Here is a 12,407-nt window from a genome sequence, read left to right on the forward strand (position 1 = left end):
TCAAAATGAACTGAAGTGTAATGGGTGGTTCATTCAATCAATTGTACTTATTGAGCGCTTACTTTATGCAGAGCACTGCACTAAGCACTTGGGAGAGTACACTGTACCAATAAACAGACACATTCCCTGTCCACAATGAGCTTACAATCTAGAGGGGGAGACAGAGGGTGGTTCTGATCATGGAGATGGTAGTTGAAAGGATATGACTTAGGAAGAAGAAAAATTAATCACTGAAGACCTTCCAGAAGGACTGTGAACAATAATAATAATAATAATAATAGTGGTTTTTCTTATGAGCTTACTGTGTGCCAGGCACTGTACTAAGCAATGGCGGGGGACACAAGCAATATATTTGTACATATTTATTGCTCTATTTTATTAAAGATGTGCATTTATCTATGTTCTATTTATCTATTGTGATGGTAGTCATGCCAGTCTACTTGTTTTGTTGTCTGTCTCCCCCTTCTAGACTGTGAGCCCGTTGTTGGGTAGGGATTGTCTCTGTTGTCAAATTGTACTTTCCAAGCCTTTAGTACAGTGCTCTGCACACAGTAAACAAACACTCAATAAATGCGATTGAATTGGATTGGACACAGTCCCTGTCCCACACAGGGCTCACAGTCTCAATCCTCATTTTACAGATGAGGTAACTGAGGCCCAGAGAATAATAATAATAACAATAATGGTATTTGTTAAGTGCTTACTATGTGCCAGGCACTGTATTAAGTGCTGGGGCGAATACAGCAAATTGGGTTCGATGAAGTCCCTGTCCCATGAGGGGTTCACACTCTCAAATCCCCATTTTCCAGATGAAGTAACTGAGGCTCAGAGAAGTGAAGTGAATTGCCCAAGGTCACACAGCAGACAAGTGGCAGAGCCGGGATTAGGAGGCAAGACCTTCTGACTCTCAGAATCTTGGCTCTATCCACTATGCTACGCTGTTTCCCTTGAATGAGTGAGAGACAATGTGAGAGTGAGAAAAGAGCAAGGAGTCAAGGCTAAGACCAAGACTATGGGCTTCAAATATAGTGGGTGGAGGGGGGCCTGATGGTGCGGCTAACTCCAGTTTAAGTGGAGGGGTGGATTTGGGAGGGAAAGTGAAGAGTGCAGTTTTTGAAATGTTGAGCTTAAAGGGCTGACCAAACTTTGCAGAAAAAGTAAAAATGATGGCATTCGTTAAATGCTTACTATGTGCCAAGCACTGTACTAAACACTCAGGTAGAAACAAGGTAATCAGTTTGTCCCATAGGGGGCTCACAGTCTTAATCCCCATTTTACAGATGAGGGAACTGAGGCCCAGAGAAATGAAGTGACACAACAGACAAGCGGTGGAGCCGGGTTTAGAACTCATGACCTCCGACTCCCAAGCCGGTGCTCTTTCTACTAAGCCACGCTGAAGTCAGGGCTAGAGATAGATTAGGTGGATGGGTGGATCGAGGGATGGATAGATTTATTGACTGATTAGAGATAGATTCCCTCTAGACTGCAAACTCACTGTGGGCAGGGAACATGTTTACTAACTCCATTATACTGTACTAATGTGGTATTTGTTAAGCGCTTACCATGTACCAAGCACTGTACTAAGCACTGGGGTAGGTACAAGCTAATCAGGTCCCACATGGGGCTCACAGTCTACGTAGGAAGGCGAACAAGTATTTAATCTCCATTTTGCAGATGAGGGAACTGAGGCCCAGAGCAGTAAAGTGACTTGCCCAAGGTCACTCAGCAGACAAATTGCAGAGCTGAGATTAGGACCTGAGTCCTCTAATTCCCAGGCCCATGCTCTTTCCTTTAGTACAGTGTTCTGCACGTTGTTAGCACTCACTAAGTGATCGACTGATCAACTGCTCTGGGAATCACCTGGTAGCTGCAGTTTTATTACCAAAGAAGGAGCATCTCTTCATTTCTGAGGTCTGAGGAGCAGGAGTTTACCCTTACCTTAGCTGAGGGGTTATGGCCGATATCTCGGGTTTGTCCAAAAGACTGATACCAAGTCACAGCATTCCATTTTATAACTCTATCCTGGGATCGACGGATTGTCAAACTCCCTGCAACAGAAACCATTTGTCGTAAATGACCCAACACATTGAGAGTTACGGAATTTTAGCTTTTTCCAGCTCTTCTGGTCCCCTTAAACTATAAAAATATCAAGTGTTTGTGCTTTCTCTTCTCCCCCAGACCAACTTGAGCACGGATGGTCAGCAATAAAGACATTTTACGAGGCCATCCCAGCTCAGCCCAGGGGGTAACCCTGGAATTTGCTGAGCGATACTCTAATTAAGATGACCGGGAACTTCCTTTTTTTAATTCTCTGCCAGGTCAAATAGAAACACAAATAATAACAAGAATTAGCAAGTCTCCCTGGTGTTTTCTTCGGGTCACACTGATTTCAGGCTGGGTTGGGGGGATTCCACTGTCTCGGTTGTGTTTCCCAGCTGCCATAGGGCTGGTCTGATTTAGACAGACTCCTTCCCCCACATCATCTCACAGATGGACAATCGACCCCTTTTCCCGCCCAGTGGTTAGAGTCAATCATATTTATTGAACACGTACTGCATGCCCAGCAATGTTCTAAATGGGCGGGAAAGCACAATATTATAGCTTTGGTAGATACATTCCCTGCCCAGAGGAGTTTACAGTCTGGAGCGGGAGAAACATTAAAGTAAATGACAGATATGTGTGTAAGCGCTGTGGGGGATACAGTCTAAAATGATGTGATTTTTGTATTGAAAATTCCTCCCAATTTTTGGATAATAGGTTAAGATGACATTCATCCTGGGGGAAAGGAAAGAGTTCTCCCCCTCTAGACTTGTAAGCTCGTTGTGGACAAAAAACAGGTCTACCAACTCTGTTATAGGGTACTCTCCCAAGTGGTTAGGACAGTAGTCTGTGTTCAGTAAGTGCTCAATAAATACGACTGATGATGATGGTATTTGTTAAGCGCACGCAACATGCCAAGCACAGCTCTACGCACTGGCGAAAAAAAAGCTAATCAGGTTGGACCCAGTCCCTGTCTCACATGGGGCTCAAAGTCTTAATCCTCGTTTTATGGATGAGGTAACTGCCACCCACAGAAGTTAAGTGACTTGCCTAAGGTCACACAGCAGGAAATTGGCAGATCCAGGATTAGAACAAAGGTCCTTCCGATTCCCAGTCCGTGTTCTATCCACAAGGCCGCTGATTGATTGAGCTTACCCTGTTAATTTTATGTATACCTGTGTGGGAGGCAGCGTGGCTCAGTGGAAAGAACCTGGGCTTGGGAGTCAGAGGTTATGGGTTCGAATCCTGGCTCTGCGACCTGTCAGCTGTGTGACTGTGGGCAAGTCACTTTACTTCTCTATACCTCAGTTCCCTCGTCTGTAAAATGGGATGAAAGACTGTGAGCTCATGTGGGACAAACTGATTTCCCTGTATCTACCCCAGCGCTTAGAACAGTGCTCTGCACCATAGTAAGCCCTTGACAGATACCGACATTATTATATCTTTCAGAAGAAGCTTAATGGGAAACAAAAGTGATCCCTTCCCCAAAGCAACCAAAGGCTTTGCTTTCTCCTGCAGGGTAATCGCCTTTAAGCATCATCATCATTCTTTCCTCCTCTTCATCACCACCAGTGGCATGTGACGCTCTGCTGTACAGAACAAGCCTTTGGGAAGGGTAAAACAGAAGCAAGACATGCAGTTACTATCCTCCAGGAACCTACCATCTAATAGCATGGATGGAAAAAAATGATTTACAAATAGGAGCAGGAAGAAGAAGAATGTAGCAGAAAATTGTACAAATCCATGAGGATGTAAGAATTGAATAAATGAAGAGAAATTACATAATTGAATGTTATTTATTAATATACATTAACGAATGATATTTAATGAGTGCTTACTCTGTGCAGAGAGCTGAACGAATAATAATAATTACTGTAATAATAATAATGTTAGTATTTGTTAAGTGCTGTTCTAAGCACTGGGGTAGATACAGGGTAATCGGGTTGTACCACGTGAGGCTCACACTTAATCCCCATTTTACAGATGAGGTAACTGAGGCACAGAGAAGTTAAGTGACTTGCCCACAGTCACACAGCTGACACAGAGCCGGGTTTCGAACCCATGATCTCTGATTCCCAAGCCCAGACTCTTTCCACGGAGCCACGCTGTTTCTCTAGTATTGTTAAGCACTTCCTATGTGCGAGGCACTGTACTAAGCCCTGGGACAGAGATACAAGCTAATCAGGTTGGACACAATCTCTGTCCCTCATGGGACAGATGAAGTAACCGAGGCACAGAGAAATGAACTGACTTGCCCAAGTTCACACAGCAGACAAGCGGCAGAGCCGGGATTAGAATCCAGGTCTTTCTGACTCCCAGGCCCGTGCTCTATCCACTAGATCATCCTGCACTTGGAAGAGTATGTTAGAGAAACATTAGCCCTGTCCTTAAAGAGTTTATAATCTAGGGAAATATACTCATTTACTTATTAAAATATTACATAGGTATGTGAGTGTTGAGGCTAATAATAACGATGGTATTTCTTAAGCACTTACTAGGTGCCAGGCACCGTATTTAGCACTGGGGAGTATATAAGCAGCATGGCTTATGGAAAGAGTACAGGTTTGGGAGTCAGTGGACATGGGTTCTAATCCCGGATCCACATTTATCTGCTGTGTGACCTGGGCAGTCACTTACTTCTCCGTCCCTCAGTCACCTCATCTGTAAAATGGGATAAAAAATGTGAGCCCCATGTGGGACAACTGATTACCCTGTATCCACCCCACTTACAAGAGTGCTTGGCACATAGTAATGCTTAGCAATAACCATTTTATTATTATATAAGCCAAATTAGACACAGTCCCCTGTCCCAAGTGCGACTCAGAGTCTAATCCCCATTTTAAGGTAAGTTAACTGAGTAAGAGAAGTAACTTGCCCAAGGTCACAGAGGAAACAAGTGGCAGAGTGGGGGATTAGAACGCATGACCTTCCAGCTCACAGGCCTGTTCTCTATCCTCTAGCCATGCTAGGTATAAGAGAATGAGCGCTCTTTAAGGGCTGTGTTGGCTGTTGGCTAAACTGGGTCAGTTGGAGAGGGGATGGTCAGTGGGACAGTGGTGGAAAAGCAAAGTCTGGGTCTGATGCTTCACCAATCATGGGTTTCCACTAGCATTTTTTTTTTTTTTTAATCGCACTGTACTAAGCACTGGGGAAGATACAACTAAGCAGCCTGGACACAGTTCGTGTCCATGTGGGGCTCATAGTCTTTTCTAATGGTATTTGTTAAGCACTAACTATATGTCAGGAGTAGATATCAGCTAATCAGGTCGGACACAGTCCTTTATCCCGTTGGGCCACACTGCTGGGTGCATGGAAGGGAAAAGGATAGAGCAGGCTGTGTTTGGAGTGGCATAGTGGTTTAGAGCTCGGGCTCGGAGTCTGAACACCTAGGTTCCAATCCCAGCTCCACCACTTTTCTGCCGTGTGACCCTGGGCAAGTCACTTCACTTCTTTGGGCCTCTGTTACCTCATCTGTAAAATGGGGATTAAGACTGTGGGCCCCATAGGGGATATAGACTTGTGTCCAAACTGATTAGCTTGGCATCTAACCCAGCACTTACACAGTGCCTGGCACATAGTAAGCACTTGACAAAATACCATTAGGAAAAATACAAAACTTCTCTTTGCTTATGTGGGGGCATGGACTTGCGTCAAACTGATCTACCCAGCAACTTCGAACGGTGCCTGGCAAAACCATACAAGTAACGCTTAACAATATCATTAAAACTAAACATCTCTCTGCCTCATTACCTCATCTGTAAATGGGGATTAAGACTTTGAGCCTCATGTGACAGAGGACTGGGTCTGACTGATTAGTCTGTATCTACCCCAATCTTAATAAAGTGCCTGCTACAAAGTAAGCGCTTAACCAATACCATTAAAAAAATAGTTGAAGTGGAACAATCAGGAATTCATGCAAACACCCAGTGAGTTTGTAAACGATAGCCGAGTATTGCCTGAAAGAGACCTCCTTTACCTGACGCTTTGGCATCCCCATCACTTGTGCAAATAAAAATACAGAAAGGATCAAGTTGAACTGCAAATATTTTTATTCGCTCCGTGTTTATGTCTTTTTAATATTTTTACGTCCGACTCCTGAACGAAAACAACAGGGGTGCCCCGCCTCCATTTCAGTTTATTTTTAAGCTTTGAATAGGCATTATGTAATGAGACACTAATAGAATAAAGAATGCATGCACACTATTTATAGAACTAGATCAGGCTGATTAGTCAGCTTAACCTTCTTGCTCCTAGGGAAGTAAATATGAAGACTTGTAAAGAAACAGCCATATGCTTTCCTCTTCCCCAGATTTTTCTGTGGTCACTTAGAAGGGAAACTTTGAGCAGATGCCCCATTTGAACTAAAAAAAAAGAAAAAAAGAAGACTTCTTAGTATTTCCCTAACCCTGGTGCAGACATCCAGGCAGCGTCACTAAGACACGTTAAGAAGAGTTTCCAGAAATAAATGGGATAAACAATTACTGGAGAGATTTGAGGTTGTTACCTAATGAAAATGTCATGAATGCCATTGAGGAAATAGCACAGGAAAATGAATTGTTAGAAAAGTGCAGCTGGAATGTAGAAGAGTTAAAAAAAAAATCACTTAACTTTGCATGACCTTGAAGAACTTAAGGATATGTCATTCGGCATGTTTTTCTAGACTCCTCAAAGTATTCTGAGAATTGGGGTGCCATCTCCAGTCTTGTATTACTATTATGGAATTAAGTGCTAACTATGTGTTAACACTGGGGTAGAGAGAAGTTAATCAGGTCAGACACAGTCCCTGTCCCAGTTGGGGCTCACGGTCTAAATAGGAGGGAGAAACAGCTTTAAATTCCATTTTACCAAAGAGAAATGAGGCCCAGAGAAGTCAAGTGACTTGCCCAGGTGACACAGCAGGCTGGTATAAGGTGCCTACATGACACTCCTTTTTGACTGGGTTCATGTCTTCCAACTCTTACATCATACTCTCCCAAGCACCTAGTACAGTGCTTTGCACACATAAAGTGCTCAATAAATACCACTGATTGATTGAATAATGAGCTAAACTTAGAAACTGTGCTCTAGTCCATCTTGTCTTTGGCTAAAATCATGTTTCAGGTCGCCTTTCTTCCCACCATCTATCTCCCCTTTAGGCATTCTCGGCTAATGGGACAATTCATTCCAGAAAGGCATCTTGTTTACCGCAAGCAGGATAGCAGTGCTTTTCTTTGCTAATTCAGAGCAGTGGAGAGGAGAGAGACAGATCTCCCTATGCTTCTTAACCACAAAGATGCCTGTAGCACTGAGGTTTCTCTACAGTTGTCTACACATGTTCTCGATTTTCCTTGGACTCACCTTTGAATTTGAAGAATTTCTATACTCTTAGCTATTTGAAAACAAAGCCATATGCATGAATCTGAGATCTACGAATTTGCCCTTTGAGGAATAGGTTGCATTCCTTTTTCTGTTTTTTCTCTCACAGGAACCCATATCGTGTGTGTGGCTCCAAATGAAACCTGACTTCTTCTCCAGATATTTTCATCTATTTATTGACTTTTAAATTATGACCATCATTCTTTATTACAGAATCTGAATACGCTCTCAGAAATTAAGAAAATGCATTAAATTAGTAGTTAAACCATGACCTAACAGCCAAATCATCCCTCAAAAAGTGAATCCACAGATAAGGTTGCAAACAACGGGAAAGTAGCGTGGCCTGGTGGATAAAGTGCATGCCTGAGAGCCAGGGGAACTAGTTTCTAATCCCATCTGCACCACATGCCTGCAGTGTGACCTTGGACGTCTTAATTTATCTGTGCCTCAATTTCTTCATCTGCAAAATGGGGATTCAACACCTTTCTCCCACCTTCTTGACTGTGAACCCCATGTTGAACAGGAACTGTGTCTGACCTGATTAATTTGTATCTACTCTAGCGCCTAGGTGCTTTCATTCATTCATTCAATACTATTTATTGAGCGCTTACTATGTGGAGATCACTGTACTAAGCACTTGGAATGTACAATTGGGCAATAGATAGAGACAATCCCTGCCCAGTGATGGGCTCACAGTCTAATGGGGGAGACAGACAGCAGAGCAAAACAGAACAAAGCAAAAACAAGACAACATTATCACAGGATTAAGAGTATGAGCTCCATGTAGAACAGGGACTACGTCCAACCTGATTAACTTGTATCTACCCCAATGCTTAGAAGAGTGCTTGGCACATTGTGAGTGCTTAACAAGTACCATAATTATTATTTCACAGTCTCTAACCCACACAGGGCTCATGGCCCAAGTAGAAGGGAAAACAGATACGGAATCCTTATTTTACAGTTGAAGAAACTGGGGCACAGGTAAGTTAATTATCACACAAAATAGCTTTTGACTCTGAAGAACTGATAGTTCCAGTTAAAACTGGTGATGTGGAACTGAATTCTCAATTATTTTGAAAAGAGTATTTTTTTTTTAAAAAAGGGATTTCCCCCTTTGATCATTTAGGTTTTGATGGCTACCTTCAAGATAAAATTAATGATCAATAATGGAAATATTTTCTTAATCTCAAGATGTCAATTATATATATTAAGCACTTACTCTGTGCAGAGAACTGTACTAAGCACATGGGAAAGTCGATAGACACATTCCACCCTCATAACAAACTTCTTCAATCCCATCTTCATTCCACTGATTGGTTAATCAGGTATCTCTTGAGCTAAATTTTGTGCTGATTCTTTAGTATTAGAACTGAGAATATAATTTGAAAGTCCTAGGTGAATTTTCATTACCTGTGTGCTGATGATTCCAATGGTCAGAAGCTATTGTTGATACTTAGATGTGCATTTCTTTCTGGCTCCAAGAGGCTTTGGTGGTTCGAGAGATTGTTACACAGGAATTCCTGTTAAAAGCTTTAAAAATTAGAGAAAATTCAAGATTCCTTGGACAATGGACTCAGCTGTACAAGGAGAATACAAATTAGGCAAAATCACTTCCAGGTGAATATTTATTATTGATTATAATAACGATGGAATTTAAGTGCTTACTATGTGCCAGGAACTGTACTAAGTGCTAGGGTGGATACAAGGGAATCGAGTTGGACCCAATCCCTGCACAATGTGCGGCTCCCAATCTCAATCCCCATTTTATAGATGAGAAAACTGAGGCCCAGAGAAGTGAAGTGACTTGCCTAAGGTCACACAGAAAACAAGTGGTGGGGCCGGGAATAGAACCCGTGACCTCCTGACTCCCAGGCCTGTGCTCTATCCACTAGGCTATGCTGCTTCTCCAATGTGCACGTCTATATTATGGGTTCGAATCCCGGCTCTGCCACTTGTCAGCTGTGTGACTGTGGGCAAGCCACTTAACTTCTCTGTGCCTCAGTTACCTCATCTGTAAAATGGGGATTGACTGTGATCCTCACGTGGGACAATCTGATTACCTTGTATCTACCCCAGCGCTTAGAACAGTGCTCTGCAGATAGTAAGCGCTTAACAAATACCAACATTATTATTATTCAGAGTCTCAGGCATCAAAGGAATCGCTGAAATAGCCTAAAGTGGAGTACACAAACCCATGACTAACCCTTGAGCGTGTCCACTACAACATTATTATCAATCAATCAGCTAGTCAATCAACGGCATAAATTGAGTGCTTACTATGGGCACAGCACTGTAGTAAGTCCTTGGGAAAGTACAATACTAAAGTTTGTAGATACACTTCCTACCCACAAGGAATTTACTATCATGTGGGAGACACACATTAAAAAAGGTAGGACATGTGTCTGTTTAATGCTATACTGCATTCTCCCAAGTGCTCTGTACATGCTCTGCACACAGTAAGAGCTCACTAAATATAATTGACAAAATAAATTTCAGATAGAAGAAACGGTGGAACGTAAGACTACGTACATAAATGTTGTGAGGTAGGGTGCAGACCACCACCCTCCCCAACTTCAAAGCCCCTCTGAAATCACATCTCCTCTAAGAGGTCTTTCCTGACTAAACCCTCATTTCCACACCCTATTCACCCTCCCTTCTGGTTCACCTAATGTTGGTATTTATTAAGCGCTTACTAGGTGCCGAGCACTGTTCTAAGTGCTGGGGGAGATACAGGGTAATCAGGTTGTCCCACGTGGGGCTCACACACTTTTAATCCCTATTTTACAGATGAAGGAACTGAGGCACAGAGAGGTTAAGTGACTTGCCCACAGTCACACAGCTGACAAGTGGCAGAGCCGGGAGTCGAACTCATGACCTCTGACTCCGAAGCCCAGGCTCTTTCCACTGAGCCTCTTGGGTGTGAACTCATCAAGGACTTAGATGAACAGTGAAACTCCACTATTTGTGTTGATCAGTATTTACATTTTCCTTCCCTTTACATCTCCTTTAGACCCTCTTAATTCAATCAATTAATGGCATTTATTTAGCTTTTTTGTGTGCAGATCACTGTGCTAAACACTTGGGAGAGCAATCACTAGTATTTGTCAAGTGTTTATTGTGTGCAGGGCACTCTACTATGCGCTTGGGAGAGTACATAGACACATTCCCTGCCCACAGAGAGCTTAGAGTCTAGCGTGCAATCCAATAGCGTTGCAGGTGCATTTCCTGCCCTCAAGAAGCTTACAATTTTTGTAGTTCACCAAACAAGAAGGATCAGGGCAGGCATGAGCAGGTGATGTTTATTTTGAATTTTATCCTCCCCGTCCAAGCCAACAGTTCTCATCATTACTTTCTTTAAACAGGTTGGGAGGGAGGGAACAACTCCAGCGAGGAGACTGGCAGAGTTTCATGATCATCCCAGCCCCGAAAATCTGAGCCCAAATCCTATAAGCCTGGAAATAGTTTACCAGTTTATCAACCCAAATGCAAATCTCCCTAGAAACAGGCTCCAGTTTTGAGTGTCAGTGAGAGATATGAAGGTAGGTGGCTTGTCTTACTACATCTCCTGCCGGAAAAGATTTTCTAGAAAGCCTGAGGTCCTGAATAGAATGTAAACTTCACAGTTTTAGGCCTCTAGCTAATGTGGATAGCTCCTTTCCAACCCCTGTCAACAAGCAACATTCTAGATAAGCTACCGAATGTCAAGCATATAGTAATTATTATTATAGTATTTGTTAAGGACTTACTACTGTGTCGAGTGCTATACTAAACTTCGGGGTAGATAAAAGATAATCAGAGTGGGCAGGCACATGCCCTACCCTCAGTGAGCTTACAGCCTAGAAGGAGCTAGAGGGGGAGGCAGACATTAATATAAATCATCGTATCCTCATTCTCTGCTGCTGCCTCTATTCGTAATTTATTTTACAATCCATCTTCCCCACTAGATTGTAAGCTCCTTGAGAGCAAGGACTGTATCTCCCAACTCTACTGTATTGTACAGTCCCAAGCTCCTACAGGCAACTGTATTCTAATGGAAATGAATGATTTTGCTTATAATGATTCATTGTTTCCTTTAGTTTCCCAGGCCTCTGACTTCCCTCTTTGTGGTATTTTTTCTTTTGTTTTTTCCCATGGATCTTCCACTGGACTCACTCAATTAAGATGTTTTTCTTCTAGGTTTTGGTAATCACTAAACTTCATCCGTAATATTTGAAAACCCACCAAAACATTTAAATAAATAAATAAAAATAAATGTTGGTATTTGTTAAGCGCTTACTATGTGCAGAGCACTGTTCTAAGCACTGGGGTAAACACAGGGGAATCAGGTTGTCCCACGTGGGGCTCACAGTCTTAATCCCCATTTTACAGATGAGGGAACTGAGGCACAGAGAAGTTAAGTGACTTGCCCAAAGTCACACATCTGACAAGTGGCAGAGCTGGATTCGAACTCATGACCCCTGACTCCAAAGCCCGTGCTCTTTCCACTGCGCCACGCTGCTTCAATACCGGACATAACGATAGGTCATAAAAATCAGACTTCGAGGGCCCGTGTGTGGGTTCTGTTGAGTCTGATGGACAGAACGGCAGCTGTAAAAACACCCGAGGGAGTTAGAAAAAGACAATTTGGTGGGCATTAAAATACTTTAAAAGTCATACCTAAGTCCCAATCGGCAGCAAAACTCTGTTCTCAGAAATCAGTTAAAATTAGGGAAAAAAAGAAAAAAAAAAAATCTGCTTCAGATCAGTAAGCCACCTGGATGGCATAATGCCATTTTCGTTGGACCCCAAAGTGTGAATGGGTAATTGGTGACTTGGCTAGGGTGGCAACTGTTAGACATTTCTATATGAGGGCCAAAAGACATTTCTGGGAAGAAGGATGTGGTGCCTTCAAGCACAGGTGATTAGTTTCTCAATGAGGACACTGGACTTTGGTGGCAAAACACTCGTTGAGTACTTAGTAGATGCTTAGTATAGCACTATACATACTAATTGTGAATTGCAGCCAATAAATA

The sequence above is a fragment of the Ornithorhynchus anatinus genome, chromosome 5, assembly GCF_004115215.2.
Source record: "Ornithorhynchus anatinus isolate Pmale09 chromosome 5, mOrnAna1.pri.v4, whole genome shotgun sequence".
Lineage (NCBI taxonomy): Eukaryota > Metazoa > Chordata > Mammalia > Monotremata > Ornithorhynchidae > Ornithorhynchus > Ornithorhynchus anatinus.